Source organism: Sorex fumeus, unplaced genomic scaffold (assembly GCF_029834395.1).
Source record: "Sorex fumeus unplaced genomic scaffold, SorFum_2.1 ptg000008l, whole genome shotgun sequence".
Classification (NCBI taxonomy): Eukaryota; Metazoa; Chordata; class Mammalia; order Eulipotyphla; family Soricidae; genus Sorex; species Sorex fumeus.
In genome coordinates, this window is record NW_026606065.1 from 11,774,633 (window position 1) to 11,790,369 (window position 15,737).

General features: G+C 37.4%; 1 protein-coding gene across 1 annotated transcript in view; it reads right to left on the reverse strand.

Annotated features, from left to right (window-relative positions):
* Positions 1–15,737, reverse strand: part of KCNQ5 (potassium voltage-gated channel subfamily Q member 5) — a 609,327-nt gene that overhangs the window by 398,130 nt on the left and 195,460 nt on the right.

Below are 15,737 nucleotides of genomic sequence, written 5' to 3' on the forward strand. Positions count from 1 at the left end.
AAAAAAGATATGCTAATCATCAGAATGACTACAGAAGAAATAAAGGAAAGTTAAGACTCACTTAAAGGTGATATGATTGGCGATAGTTGCCCACCATTCACCGGAGGCTTAACTGATATGCTTTTCGTCTGACTGATGAAGATGACTCAAAGTGATCAGTATTGAGGACCAAATGAAAAGAAATCAACATACTGCTTCATCTTTGGTTTGCTTTGGTTACCTCAGTTCATTAGAACTGATGATGAGGGATTTAATACCTGAGAGTATTTGAAACACCTTGAATCAGCAACTGCGGGGCATAGCACTGTTTTTGTCATTAGAGAGGAAAATTACTTGAAGACTCTAGATTAATACAGAAACCTCGTAACTTGATAAACACCTAAACAGAGCATCCTCTTCTGCTGTAGACTTTGCATTCCTAATGCATTTATTTTGCAACTAAAGAATTATAATGTGGAAAGTATCAAACTGTTTTTTGCTGATCTATCAAAGTTTATTTAAGGTATCAACATAATTAGATGTCTTTGTCATAATAAAGACAGTAATATTAAATTTTGCAGGAAATACTGAGTCTAACATTTCCAAAGGTCAAAAATTGAAATATAAATAGATTCTATAATAGGATTAAAGGGCAAGAAGAGCTAATGGTGAATCTGTTCATTGAATGTAATGAGATTATTTTCAAGCAGATGAGTCCTTAGCATAAACAAAAAAAAATTTAGATACTTGGAACAGACATTTGATACTGGTTTTTATTAACTTACTAACTTCTTTTTCTATATTGTTCATATTCCTTCATCCTGATTTCATTTTAGGGAAAAAACACATAGAATCTCAGCAAGGTTTAATAGAGGCATATAAATTGGTATTTAGTCCTAAATTTGCCAGTATTAACTCTTAAGTCTTCTAAGTTGAATAGCAAATAAAACTTAACTCTGATATGTCAATATTTTTCTTATTACAATCAATTACAAATATTGACATTATACATACACTGACAAATGCTTCAGTTGTCAGTTAGATCTCAACCAATTAAATTAACCATATATTTAATAGAATATTATAGATATACCATATGAGTCAAGATTTTAATTGTGTGACGTGTATACATATGAAATTTTATTGACATTATAGAATAATGACTTTCATTAACTGAAACAGAACAATACTATGAATAAGTAATCACATGAAAGTCAAACTTTGGCTGGTATTTTGACAGAAAAATATCAACATGTTATTAGGATTCTATTTACAGTTTTCAAAACTTCTTATTAAAATTATACTTTCAATCTTAATTTTTAGTTGTAGCACTGTGGCACTGTGGCACTGTCCTCCCATTGTTCATCGATTTACTCGAGGGGGCCCAGTAACGTCTCCATTGTGAGACTTGTTACTGTGTTTGGCATATTGAATACTTCACATGGAGCTTGCCAGGCTCTGCTGTGCGGGTGGGATACTCTCGGTAACTTGCCAGGCTTTCTGAGAGGGGCAGAGGAATTGAACTCAGGTCGGCCATCAATTAATTCCTCGGTGTCCAAATAAGAATTTTATCATATGAAAGACATTGTCAGTTACTATGGAGAAATAAATAACTACAAAAACAATTCATTTTAAAGAATTTCAAGTGTAGATAGAATGTAACACTTGTAATACTTAAATTTGGTGATTAACAGTATAAATCATTTCTGTGTTACATGATGTAATATGTATGGAGTAAATGCTTTCTAGGTAAAGGCCTTCCTGTTGATTGTCGATTTGCTCGAGCGGGCCCAGTAACGTCTCCATTGGAGACTTTGTTGTTACTGTGTCTGGCATATCGAATAGTCTCGGTAGCTTGCCGGGCTCTCTGAGAGGGGCGGAGGAATCGAACTCGGGTTGACCATGTTGGCCGCTTGTAAGGCGAACGCCCTACCCGCTGTGCTAACAACTGAAAAGGAGAGAAAAGCTTTTTGAAAATTAAACTAGGCCTTGAGACATCAACTTAATTCTTATTAGAGAAAATATGTTTGAAAGTTCTTAAGTATGTCAAAATACATTTTATCCAGCTATTTCCTTGGATGTAATTTCTTCAGTCTACATTTTTAAAAATCTTGCTTTTAAATTTGTATTTTAGTTTCAAGCATAAGGTTACACTTATATACATTTCAACATAAAGTATAATTTATAAATACGAATATGATTAATGAGAGCACGAAATGGGTTGATTAAGTTCTCAGCTGATGACTCACTGACATTACTAGTTCATACATAGGACTTCTTTTATATAAAATATTCAAGTTTTAAATTCTGTTTGTTCATTTCATCTCCTATACTCAATCCTACTTTCGCATATAGACCCCTTTATTTTGTACACACACACTCACACCACATAGACACACACACACAGGTACACGCACACACATAATATCAGATAATAATGTAAAAGAAATATTTTTAAATTTACAGTTATTAAAAAAATGGAGTAGCACAGTATATTAGTCAGAGTAGACCTCTATAAAAATAGAACCAGCATTATATATTTATTTACATGTATATGTATAAATAAGTGTGTATATAGAAGAGATTAGGTTTGTGTTTCTAAAGGCCACACCCAGCAACACTCAGGGGTTACTTCTGGCTCTGCACTCAGGAATTACTCCTAGATGTGCTGGGGACCATATGAAATGCAGGGGATGGAACTCAAGTCGGCAGCATGCAAGGCAAATGCTGCTGTACTATCACTCCATTCTCAAGACATTTAGTTTTAATAAACTGGTTTAGTTGATTGTGGGGACGGTCAAGTCTAAAATTTGCAGGCTAGAAACTCTCTTACATGAGCTTGAGGTAGAATTTTTTTCCTCAGAAACCAGTTTTATTCTATTATTTTCAGATAATTGAGGTCCACCCACTCTATCAAGGTAACTCCCTTGATTTACAGTAAACTTATGGATGTTAAACACATCTACAAAGTACTTTCACAACAACATCTTAGATCATCTTTAATTGGTAACTGGCTACTGTAATTTAGCCAACTTGGCTCATAAAACTACCATCACACATGACTTCTGGTGTCCAATGTAAGATCACTATTGGTCCTTATGTAACTTTATTCATTTAGTGATTTAATATGAAATATTAATGCATTTAACTAAATTGTGCACTCCATTTCTTCTCATGAAGAAAACAGAACACTTTCTTTGAGATCAGACCTTCAGGCTCTAGAACCGAAATGAGATGTAGATATGATGAAGGATTTGAAGAGATCCTTAATTCTGGGACTAGAGTTACACTTAGAGTTACACTTAGTTACACTTACAACAGAGTCTTGTTCTCCAATGAGAATCATAACACAATTTCATTAATGTTGGTTCTAGTGACAGACCCAGAAAACCAAAGCTTTTCCATGCTTTTCTTTCACTTCTCACAGAAACCTCATGAAATCATTCTGTGTTCGGCCAAGCACTTAGATTTGTGACACTGCAGATGATGTTAAAGGTGTATCCAGTCTATTTTTTAAGGCATTTCAAGTGTTTCTAAGTATACTTAAGCTTGCACATTGTGTCAGGATTTCCATTTTAGAGTCATTCAGAATAATTCTGTTTTGAGTGGGCGAGGGATGGGAAAGAGGTTTACTTTGATGGCTAGCATCACGAACTAAGAATTGCAGCCATACAAGCGTCATGAATGTGAGGGTCACAAAAAAGTTGTCAATAGCGTCATGAATGGGGGGGGGGGTCACAAAAAGTTGGCAATAGTAAAATTTTCTGAATCTGTTTCTAATGACCAAAATGGTTTCTAATGATCCCAAATTAATTCCAACCCAATTGAAAAATGAATCTTAAGTGTTTCTACAGAGCTAGCCAAGTGTTGCATTTTTCAGTCAAAAATGGGTCAAAAGTAGAAAACGTTTAAGAAATAACGCTTTAAATCATTTAAGCTTAATTATCACTTATAAATAATTATGCATTTATATTTTTTTTCCTTCTCCTTGCCATATTCCCTAAGTGTTTAAATTTAAAGGAGTAAACCCACACCCATTTTAATTGTCTTGCTTTACTTCTCTTTCCTTATGGAACAAAACAGTGGTGGACGGTTTAAATTACTTAAATGCTTCATAGATTGAAATTTTATATTATAAAATGTAATCAACAATCATCTTCATCTGCTAATGAAATTAACCTCTAACTCTGTTCTGGTCTCTCCTCTAGGTAAAACTAATTTCAACCTTAAATCATTTTTCCTCCTAGGGGCAAGAGAGGGGGAAGATGAAGGGATTCTCCCTTGTTAGGACTAGGGATCCTTAAAGGTTCAATAAATAATTAGATTTTCTTCTAGAACAACAACAAAAGAATATAAGTACGAAGAGAAAATAAAAACAGGCTCTGAGGTAAACAAGAGAAGAACTCCAATAAACATCATCCCTGGGATACAGGAATTGGAGCAGCCGGAAAACAATAAGCCCATTTGATAACAGAGATCTCCATGCCAAAAATTAAAGTCAAAAGTAATAATTTCTGGTAAAATTTCATGTATGCCCCTTAAGTCAAGTTCTTCTAAACTGCTGAATTATCATTAAATTGTCTTATCTCATTTTAACTGATAAAGAAGTCTCTTCTGGGCCAGAGTAAAAGTGCAGTGGATAAGGGGTTGGCCTTGCATGCAGCCAATCCAGGTTCGAGCCTTGGCATCCCATATAATTCCCAGAGGTCACCAGGAATGATCCCTGAGAGAGCCAGGAATAAGCCCTGACCACCACTGGATGTGGCACCAAGCTTAAACAAAACAAACCAAAACCAAGACCAAACAAAACAAAAAACCAAAGATGTCTCTTTTTCTTAAGTGTCTTCTTTCAACAACTAAGATGTTGTTAGACCTGGGACCTCTATTCCAACTGCAGCCCAATCAGCTACACTGCATTCTGGTCTTATTAGGGCTTAGTCTCATAAAGCTTGTTTTTCCTTATAATCAGTTTCCTCTTATAAACATGCATCTCTGTATTGAACTTAAGGAATTATATCATGATTACTGTATCAGCAAATGATCCTGTTTGGTGAGGATCCCAATCAAGCCAAGTGAAAGAAAACATCTTTGCAAAACTACAGATTCAGAAGAGACACATGGAATCTGTTCATCTTCATCACAGTCTATAAATGAAAACAAATGCAGACCATCCTAGAGACAGAGTCCAAGCTGAAGTCTGTGACATTTCTGGGTCCACTTCCACCGTACCCCTTTCTTCAGGTTTTATCACTAGGTTGTCTCCCAATAGATTTTAGTCACCAGAGGCAATAACCTGAACACAAAAAGCATTTCTCAAAACCCAGAAATGTGAAATTTAAGGCCATAAAAATTAGAAATTAAAATACTCCAGTACTAACTTCTTTATATTGATGATTGTGTTTATCACCTTAAAAGGGAGTAGAGTCATTATCATCTCCAACAGTTTTGGTAGAACAATTTGGCCCAAGACAGGCAAATACAAAAGATACTTTTTCTCTTAAGGAAAAATCTAGTCATTATCTATGCTTATTACCCTTTAAAATCTATTTACTTCCTTAGCTTATCTTGAGCTGGAGCAATAGCAGGAGGGCGGGGAGGAGGGCATTTGCCTTGCACAGGGCTAACGTGGGTTCGATTCCTCCGCCCCTCTTGGAGAACCTAGCAAGGTATCAAGTATCCCACCCACACGGCAAAGCCTGGCAAGCTACCTGTGACATATTCGATATGCCAAAAACAGTAACTACAAGTCTCACAGTGGAGATATTACTGGTGCCCGCTCGAGCAAATCGATGAACAACGGGAGAACAGTGCTACAATGCTATCTTATCTTAGATCTGTGTCCAATGTCTTTACAAATATGTTTGCTTTTTTATCTTACTTGTTGGAAAAGATATTACACTTAATGGGCAAAGTTAGATAACTAAGAAAAACAGAATAAGGTTTTCTAATAATCCCACTTTGAATGCAACTATGTCTAATATACTGCTATAATTCTTTCTGAATTTTTTAGAATATATGTGTTGACTATTAACCGGTCATAACATATTTTACTTATATTAATTTTGCAACATAATCATTAATTCATTGTTATTGAAGATTGTCCACAAGACATTTCAATGGCTTGGTGGAAACCAATCATGTAGAATTTCTCTGATGATAATTGGCTTTTTAAAAAAAAATTTAATTTAAAAAAATTATGAAATCTACAGTGACAAACACATGCTTACAAAAACTACTGCATGTGTGTGTGTGGTTTTTTTACTTGGGATTGATTTCAAAATGGATTTATTTCACACATATTTTACTTCTCAAAGTAATAATTATATTACTATAATCCTATATAGTAATCCTTTATTTATAATTTGTTTTTTGACCTCTCCTTTTACTGATGTCTTAATTACAAAATCTATCACTGCTTTAAAATTAGCTATGTTTTCAAGCTCTAGTGTAAATGTAGATTTAGAAAAAGAATTTATATGAGCTCTTTAGTAGTGTGAAATGGATCTGGTGTGCCCTTTCAGAATGATATAATGTTAAATATGTAAATGTTAATATAAAAAGTAGCACTTAATTGCCAGGTACCACTGGCTATCATTAATGAATTACATAAGTTGTAATGAATATAAACACTTGGAATATGTGAAGTTTTATTACTAACAAGTTAGCAATAGCTCTCTTTATCCCATTTTCACTATTATTTTTGCTATTTTGTTTTTGCTCAAAAGAATCTTAAAAAGCAAGGCAAAGTATGTGCCTTTTTTCCTCCTATGTTCATCATTTAGTAAATCATTTTTCACATGCCACTATTTTTTTCTTAAATGCTTCCAGTGGACTTGAGGAAAACTTTATGAGTTCCAGTCCACTGGTTTATATTGCAAGAAGCAGAATTAGGGCTGCCTGGAGGAGAGTTGAATGGAGTATGTCATACTCACCGGAGGGAGCATGTTGAATAGAGGTCCAGGTTGCATTTAGGGTGAGGTTTAGACCACTGCAAGGTTTACTAGAGTTTTCAGTCTACTTAGATAAATCATTGTTGTCTAACACTCTTATGGGAAATGTGTTGTCTGTTCTTCAAACCTTCCAAAATCATCATATTCAAAATACTGACATCAGAGCTAAGATCTAAGAAATAGAGTTTCTCTATGAAGGAAGCAAGATAGAATATAAGTGTTCCCAGCAGGAAAACATTTAACGGCCTATAAAGAAAAAGAACATAGGTATTTGATTGTAACTAGGAAAAAAGTCAAGTATGGCTATTATGTAGAAATAGAAGTAGGAAAGTAAGTGAAGCTAACTAATATTATGAATATGGGCTTTCCCTTCCACCTTCTTCCCCTCGGGGGGCATGGTGACCACCATCTTTCAGAGTCTATTGGACTGAGTGGTATGAGCCTGCAGTGACAAGACACGCGGGGCCTCATGGGATGGGGGCTGGAACTGGCCCTTCTCTCCACCCACAAACGGCTCCTCTGGCTCCGGAAAGGCCAATATCCCAGAGGCACACAAACCAATCCTGGAACCCAGTGGCTTCTGGCAGAAATCCCTCTGGACTTAATTACTAAAATATCAGAAATCCAAAATTGTGTGGCTACTATTGCAGTTGCGCAACATCATATGCTCTTCTTTATCAGCAATCGCTTGATCACTTGATATCCCATTAATCATCAATTTGCTGGAGCAGGCTCCAAAAACATCTCCATTTGTCCCTGTCACAAGCTAGTGTAGCCCAATGGCATCTGCTCACTACAGGAACACGAAGAGCCTCAAACCATTTTTTAAGGGTCTTGATGAAGAAGTCTGACTATCTCGTAGGTGGGCGGCCACACAATCTTTTGGCATCAAGTGGAATCCAGTGGTAACAGCTCTAGTCCAGCAGTCATCTTCAAATCGCATTATATGTCCAGCCCATGTGATTTCAATGCCTTAGCAAATGAGACAGCATCCCTGATTCTCAATCCTCGATGGAGGTCAGAAATCCAGATTCTTCTCTCACTTGAGTGAAGCACGATACTCCAAGCATAGCTCTTTCGATTCCTCTTTGGGAGACCAAATAGCGTTCTCATCCCATTTTTGTAGGGCCCAGGTCTCTGAGGAATATGTTAGTGCAGGAAAAACGGTAGAGTCGAAGAGATGTGCCCGGAGCTATCAGTTCTTCATCCTCTTAGCTATTTCTTCGACACTCTTGAAGGCGTTCCATGCTGCTCTCTTCTTCCTGTGCAGCTCAGGTGCCAGGTCATTTGCCATGTTGAGTTCTCAAACTGCTGTGTTCAGAGATGTTCATTCTGTTGAGAACAAATGGAACATCAGGAACTAGTTTGTTTTTCATAAGCATTGTCTTCGAGAGATTCAGCTGTAGTGTTATCTTTCCACACTCACGGTCGATGTCGGCCAGCATTTGTGCCGCTTGGCTAATGTTTGGTGTTATTAGAACAATGTCATCAGTGAAGCGGAGGTTATGTAGTTGACAACCATCTATCTTCACTCCCATTCCTTCCCATTCTAGTCGTCGCATGACATTCTCAAGGGTGGCACTGAAGAGTTTTGGTGAAATGGTATCGCCCCACTGAATCTGTCTCTTTACATCGATGATCACTTCCTTGTAGAATGGTGAGATCATGTGGTGAATCCATAATACAGCTCACGGAGAATCCTGATGTACCGAGTTTATTAGCAATAGAAAACAAATTATCTAATGGTACCTTCTTGGCAGGTCTGAATGTTGGGGGTAAATTCCAAATAATAATGGTAGGTCTTCAAACATGATTGCCACTCAATACCTCCACTGCAAACTACAACACCCAAAAGGAGAGAAAGAATAAAAGGGAATGCCCTGACACACAGGCAGGAGTGGGATGAGAGGGGGATGGGGGGTGGTAGAGATACTGGGATCATTGGCTTTGGAGAATGGGCACTGATGGAGGGATGGGTACTCAATCATTGTGTAACTGAAACCCAAGCACAAAAATTTGTAAGTCTACAACTGTACCTCATGGTGTTTCACTAATAAAAATTTTTAAAAATTTTTAATTAAAAAATAATGGTTTTCTGTCAAAAACATTGAATGTAATCAAAGTAGAGAAAGAGAGTAAAAATCATCTGCTACACTGGCAAGGGGGGGGGATATACAGGGATTCTTGATGGTGGAAAATGAGCACTGGTGAAGGGATGGGTGTTTGATCATTGTATGACCGAGACTTAAACCTGAAAGCTTTGTAACTTTTCTCATGGTCATTCACTTGAAAAAAAAAATAGAAAGGAAAAAAGAATGTGGGCTTTCAAGGACAGTAGAAACAAGGCCAGGAGAATTGGTCCACTGTTGAAAGCCTACATCAAATGCTGGGGGAGAAGGCAGTTGAGATAGAGAAGGGACTGCCATGACAGAAAGAGTTGGAAATGATCACTCCAGATAAAAACTTCATGCTGAAAATAGATAAAGGAATGAACATGATAGCCTCTCAGTACCTGTATTGCAAAAACCAGAGTTCCAAAGGACAGAGACAAACACATACATAAAGCGATGGGAAGGGGGTGGGGGAAGGTAGAGAGAGACAGAGAGAGAGAGAGAGAGAGAGAGAGAAGGAAAGTGCAGGGTGGGATGGGATGGGCTGGATGAGAGGTGGGAGGGATACTGGGACCAGTGGTGGTGGGAAATGGGCACTGGTGGAGGGACGGGTATTTGATCACTGTATAATTGAAACCCAAGCACAAAAATTTGTAAGTCTACAACTGGACCTCATGGTGTCTCACTAATAAAAATTTAAAAAAAAGAAAAGAAAATGCCTGCCATAGAGACAGGCTCAGGGGATGGTGTCAGGAGGAAAGTTGGGGACACTGGTGGTGGGGAATGTACACTGGTGGAGGGGTGGGTGTTGAAACATTGTATGACTGAAACCCAATCATGATCAGCTTTGTAATTCTCAGGTTGACTCAAAATAAAAAAAAAAATTTAAAGAATGTGGGCTTCTTTTATCTTAAGAGCAGTAATTTGCTAAAGTGTTAGCAGAGACAGATGTGATCAAACGTTGGTTTTTGTTGTTTGGTTGGTTGTTTTGCTTTGTTTTGTTACAAAGATCCTTTTCAGGCAGATATGAGTTGAATAGAAACAGAATTTGGAGAAGAGCATCAGTGGTGATGTAATTCAAGCTCGTGGCATGGGAAATTGAGTGAAAAGATTCATAGGAATATCTGATGAAGTTGTCAAGTATTATTCTGCATTTTTAATTTCAAATGACTAAGTGCACAGTTAAGAAAGGAAATTTAGGCAAACCATTCACATTGGTTTGAGGAAAGTGAAAATTAGACTTCTGGCTCCTTATGGTTCTGGATTTTTTAAAAACACATGACCCCTATATCACATTACTGTCAAGATCTGTCCTTTTTATTTTTTTTTTTCCCCTTTATTTTATTTTTTTTAAAGTTGTAGATTTACAATTTTTTGTGCTTTGGATTCAATTATACAATGATCAGATACCCATCCCTCCACCAGTGCCCATTTTCCACCACCATGGATAATATCCCTCCCACCCCCATCCCCCCCTCCCCCCTGTCTCTGTGGTAGGGCAATCCCCTGTGTTCTCTCTCTCCTTTTGGGTGTTGTGGTCTGCAAAAGAGGCATTGAGTGGCAAACATGTTCAGTCCATAGTCTACTTTCGACATGCATCTCCCCTCCTGGGAGGATCCTCCAAACATCCTTTATTTGGTGCTCCCTTCTCTATCTGAACTGCCCTTTCCTCTAGGATACCCGGCTGGCCTCTAAGTTATGGAGTAATCCTCCTGGTGCTGAAGATCTGTCCTTTTTAAAGTTCATTTCACAATCTTTTTAAAGGTGTACATTTTATGAATTAACACATATACTCTTATGAAGGGCTGGAGTGATAGCACAGAGGTAGGGCATTTGCCTCGCAAGCAGCCAACATGGCCAACCGAGTTCGATTCCTCCGCCCCTCTCGGTGAGCCTGGCAAGCTACCGAGAGTATCTCGCCCTCACAGCAGAACCTGGCAAGCTACTCGTGATGTATTCGATATGCCAAACACAGTAACAACAAAGTTTCCAATGGAGACGTTACTGGGCCTGCTCGAGCAAATCGATGAACAAAGGGAGGACAGTAGGACAGTGACAGTGACTTTTATGAAATGACTGTTCTCTACTGGCAAAGTAGGCACAGCAGCAGTGCCTACCTGCATTAAATGGAAGTGATCAGAAGAACCAAGAAATGATGATTAAAAATTCAGAATTAGCTGTTATTAAATATCTTAGACTGAGTCAAGGTCATGTCTTTGACTATCTTACCAAGTCAAAACCTTAGAAATGATAACATAGCCAGGAAGAAAAAAATTGGATTTGTTTTTAATTGTATGTAAACTTTTGATAACACCCACAGTCACTTGGGAGTGATTCCCAAAATAGTTTAGGGACATACTCTGAATGCGTTTAATAAAATTCTGATTCATATTTGATTTTTTTCCTCCCAAGTATTTGGCAGGACTTTGAGATTCCCTGATCTTAAAATTAGTGATATTGAATATAAAGAAAAGTAAATTACTCAAAAGTGATTTAAATTGATTTCAGTTACATAGTTTTTGAAAGTCTCAGTTCTAAACTTCTGTCATTCTCTTATTATGAATTGTTACATCTCAGAAGGAAAATGAGAAAAATTAGAGTTAATATACATGACAATGTAACAAAATTTCTTTTTTGTTTCTTTTTTTTTATTAGTGAAACACCATGAGGTACAATTGTAGACTTACAAACTTTCATGCCTGGGTTTCAGTAATACAATGATCAAATTCCTATCCCTCCACCAGTGCCCATTCTCCACCATCAATGAACCCAGTAGCCCTCCCACCCCCCCATTCCCCCCCACCCCGACCCACCTCTGTGGCAGGGCATTCCCTTTTGCCTTCTCTTTCCTTTAGGGTGTTTTGGTTTGCAATAGAGGTATTGAGTGGCCATCGTGTTCAGTCTATAGTCTACTTTCAGCATGCTTCTCGCATCCTGGGCGGATCCTCCAAACACCCTTTAGTTAGTGTTCCCTTCTCTATCTGAGCTGCCTTTTCCACCAGCATGTGCTGCCAGCTTCCAAGCCACATGTTCTTCCTGGACTTGGGCTATCAGCTGTTGAAGAGGATAGAACTTCATCACCTATTGTACTTGGTTTGGGTTCTAGTAGAGCTAAAACCAACCCATATGAAAGTAGGTAGGTACATGACCCTGGTCAGGCCAACCTTGTCCAGTCCAGTCAACATGACCACGTTCCAGCCCACAATTTGGCATATGGTCCAAACTGATGGACCAAGATACATCCTGATTCTCTTTTTCTTGTAACCATTCTACCACCGCCCCCCCTTTTTAAAAAAAATGGTGGGTAGGGGAGACAAGTTTGATTCTGCTTGGATAAAGATAATTTAGGCATGGAGCTTCTGTCAACCAACATGTTGAGAGTTTAAATTAGACTGAAGCAATTCAGAAGAATTACAGCAATAAATGGAAAGAAGGAAATGGAAGAAAAAGAAAAGGAGACAGAGACAGACACAGAAAGAGACAGACAGACAGCAATTTAATAATTTGAGTTCATATGTTTTGTTATGGCCAAGTAAGTAATACTCTCACAGTTTTCTGTTACATGAGCTAGCATACTCTCTTTGTTTTATTTAGACCATTTCTATTTGTGTTTCTACAACTTGCAACTAAAGGAAATCTATGGAAGATTGACTCTATTTGTTTTCTATTTTATTGCAGTGGATGTGAAATGTCAATTTTTCAGTGAAGTGCTTCCCAAGTCAACTCCTATGTTATTTTATTCATTCTTACAGTTAGTAAAAATGAATGCACATTACTTATTAAACCCTTACCAAATAATGATGTATAATAATTAAATACCACTTACCTAACCAAGTAGTAACTTTAAATAATATGTTTAAATAGGTAGTTCCAAAATATTATATAGTAAAATTATCTTCAATACTTAAAAGCATGATGTCTTTGTATCAGAAAGATTCTCTTAGTTTTAAAAACTTATAATAAGCCAACAAAAAAGATTAGCACTGAACTTTGATAAGTTCAGTACTTTTAAAAATAATTTCGTGTCAGATTTTTGACTGCCATATCATTCAGTCTTTGCTTTATCCTATTTTTACTCTGTTGGTTCATTTTAGAATTCTAATTTCTTTACTTTCTAAATGCCTAGGATTTGGCTCGCTGAAGATACCACTTTTGAAACAACTCCATAGCTAAAAGTAGATATAAACATATGTGTAACATTTCAATGTTCATTTATCACTTGCGGATGTGTCTCTAGAAGTATTAATAGGAAGCACGGGTCTACCAACGTGCAGGATATTCATACCATATGCATTCCTATGTGCATCTACTATGAGTTTTTTTTCAAATTTCATGATAAGACTTCTTTGTAAAATTTTAATTAGCTACCATAAATCAGATTCCGAGACTGTTACTTATTTAATGGAACTTTTAAATAATTTTCACATTCCCGAAAGTCAAGAATATTCAGCTACTCATTTCCTTTCATTCTCTGTTCTCCAAATGTCAAGCTGATAGCTCCAAATGTGGCACTCCAGGGCCAGGAGATTCAAGGCACACATGACATTTCTCAGCACTGCGCACAAAGAAATGAAATCATGCATTGGAAGGGCTGGGCACAAGGCCTGATGCACAGGAGGACCTGAAATCAAGGCCAATTCACCCATCCCTCTTTCCTGCCGTTCCTTCCTTTGCTCTCATGCCCACGTGTGCAGTATATATATAGTAGTTGCTCACATTTCCTTAAAGGAAAACCATCTTTTAGTGTTCTTAACCCTGTAATTTAATGCTCCTTTGAAAATTCAGTTTGTGTTTTCTTCCAATACACGAAAATTAGATTCATAAATAAAATAATTTGTCTAAACTCATACTTTTCTGGAAAGAAAAAACTGAAGAAACTGTAACATAAAGGAAACAAAGAAGCTAAGTAGTTCACAGTGAAACATATATTTCAATAAGTAAATATTTAGGTATGGGACAGTTGATTCAAAAATATAATTAAAACGGTTGGACACTGGAACCTAAGCACAAAAACATTTGAGACTGAAATTGCTGCGAATGGGTAATAACATAGGCACGTTTTATTGACAACTCAAATACCACAAGCTGTTCTGTCATCAGCGTGACTTAAAAAAATGTGATCAACTTTTTGCAAAGTTAAAAACAAAACTAGCTCCGATTATCTCTTGATTTACACAGCAGTCGCATTGCTAAAAAAATCAGTAAGTTGGCTTTGGCCATTCTGAGTTATAATAGCCAAGATCAGATAACTGTAACTATTTACCCACATAAACACTCAGCGGGATTTCTTAGTGCAACTATCCACTGCATTGCAGAAAGATATTCAACATTTCTGAACTTGGTGCACATGTGACAACCTGAAAATATCTCATCTATGTTAAAAACTCTTCCTGAGAGGCGAGGATACAGCCCAGCGGTAGAGCGCATGCATATGCATTAAATGTACTAGGTACTGGCTTTAATTCCCTTCCTAATTCACTTGCAAAAAACAAATTAAAAATTCTGAAGGAGGTCTATCCCCATTGAAATTTTCTTTAGACTATTGAGACTCTATAGTCATGGGTTGTTTCGAACCACATCATTAGTAACAATAAAATAATGGCAACACATGATAAGGTATTTCATGGGTTTGTAAAAAAATTATTTCCACCACTCTGACTATAATTTTTCTGTACTGTAAGTGGTAGAATTTCATGTATATGACATTCCAATACTAGACCCACCACCATAACTATCTGTCCTCCCGTTGTTCATCGATTTGCTCGAGCGGGCCCAGTAACATCTCCATTGTGAGACTTGTTACAGTATTTGGCATTTCGAATATGTCACAGGTAGCTTGCCAGGCTTTGCCTGCGGGCGAGATACTCTCGGTAGCTTGCCAGGCTCTCTGAGAGGGGCGGAGGAATCGAACCCGGCTTGGCCGGGTTGGCTGTGCGCAAGGCAAATGCCTTACCGTTGTGCTATCGCTCCAGCCCCACCACCATAGTGCCCATTTTCCTCTACTATTGTCTCAAGAGTCCTCCCCCCCACTTTCCCTCTGCTCCTCTGCCTTATCCCCAATCCACTCCCCATATCTTATTGCCCTGGAAAGCTCAGTTCTATCAAATTCTTAGATTCTGTTGCTTTGGGCCATTTTTTTTTTGGTCACTGTAGGTTTTTATATTGCACATATGAGAAAGATCGTTCTTTTTAAAATTCCTCTGCTGTTGCTGTCCACTGCAATGAAGATATCATTCTTATGCATCCCTAAATTTGTATAAATAGTCTCTGTATTTTAAATTTGCTGAAATGGGCTTGAAATAGAGACATTAATTACATGCTTAGTTGGAGACAATGTAATAAGGTTCCTTTGCCAGAGTAATTGGAACCCTGCAGTTATGCTCTCCCAGTTATTATACAGTAGCAACAAGTTTCAGGGAACATAAAACACCAGAGACAGGTTAATCTTCACAACACTTCAAAATCAATTGAAAGAAAATTCTAACTTAAGATAAAAAAATTATGACCCATCCCTGAAAAGGTCTAATTCAAGGCTGTATGATTACTATAGTCTTTTTTTTTAATTGAATCACGTTGAGATATATTTACAAAGTTGTTCCTGATTGCATTTCAGTTATAGAATATTCCAACATCTATCCCTTTACCAGTGTACATTTCCCACCACCAATGTCTCCAGTTGATCCCAGTTTCCATCCTG